The following is a 544-nucleotide window of genomic DNA, read 5'->3' as shown; positions in this document are numbered from 1 at the left end:
TAGGGTCCTACAGGCTCCTACAGGGTCCTAGAGGTTCCTATAGGGTTCTATGGGTTTCTATAGGGTCCTATAGATTCCTATAGGTTCCTGTGGGGTCCTACGGGTTGCTATAGCGTCCTATGGGATCCTATAAGGTCCTATGGGTTCCTATAGGGTCCTATGGGATCCTATAGGGTGCTATGGGATCCTATAGGGTCTTAGGGGTTCCTATAGGCTCCTATGGGTTCCTATACGGTCCTATGGGTTTCTATAGGGTTCTATGGGTTCCTGTAAGGTCCTAGAGGTTCCTATAGGGTTCTATGGGTTCCTATAAGGTCCTATGGGATCCTATAGGGTCTTAGGGGTTCCTATAGGCTCCTATGGGTTCCTATAGGGTCCTACGGGTTCCTATAGGGTCCTAGAGGTTCCTATAGGGTTCTATGGGTTCCTATAAGGTCCTATGGGTTCCTATAGTGTCCTAGGGGTTCCTATAGGCTCCTATGGGTTCCTATAGGGTCCTATGGGATCCTATAGGGTCCTAGGGGTTCCTATAGGCTCCTATGGG

Source organism: Nothoprocta perdicaria, unplaced genomic scaffold (genome assembly GCF_003342845.1).
Source record: "Nothoprocta perdicaria isolate Ctin4 unplaced genomic scaffold, notPer1 scaffold_1286, whole genome shotgun sequence".
NCBI lineage: Eukaryota > Metazoa > Chordata > Aves > Tinamiformes > Tinamidae > Nothoprocta > Nothoprocta perdicaria.
This window is presented reverse-complemented; position numbering follows the sequence as displayed.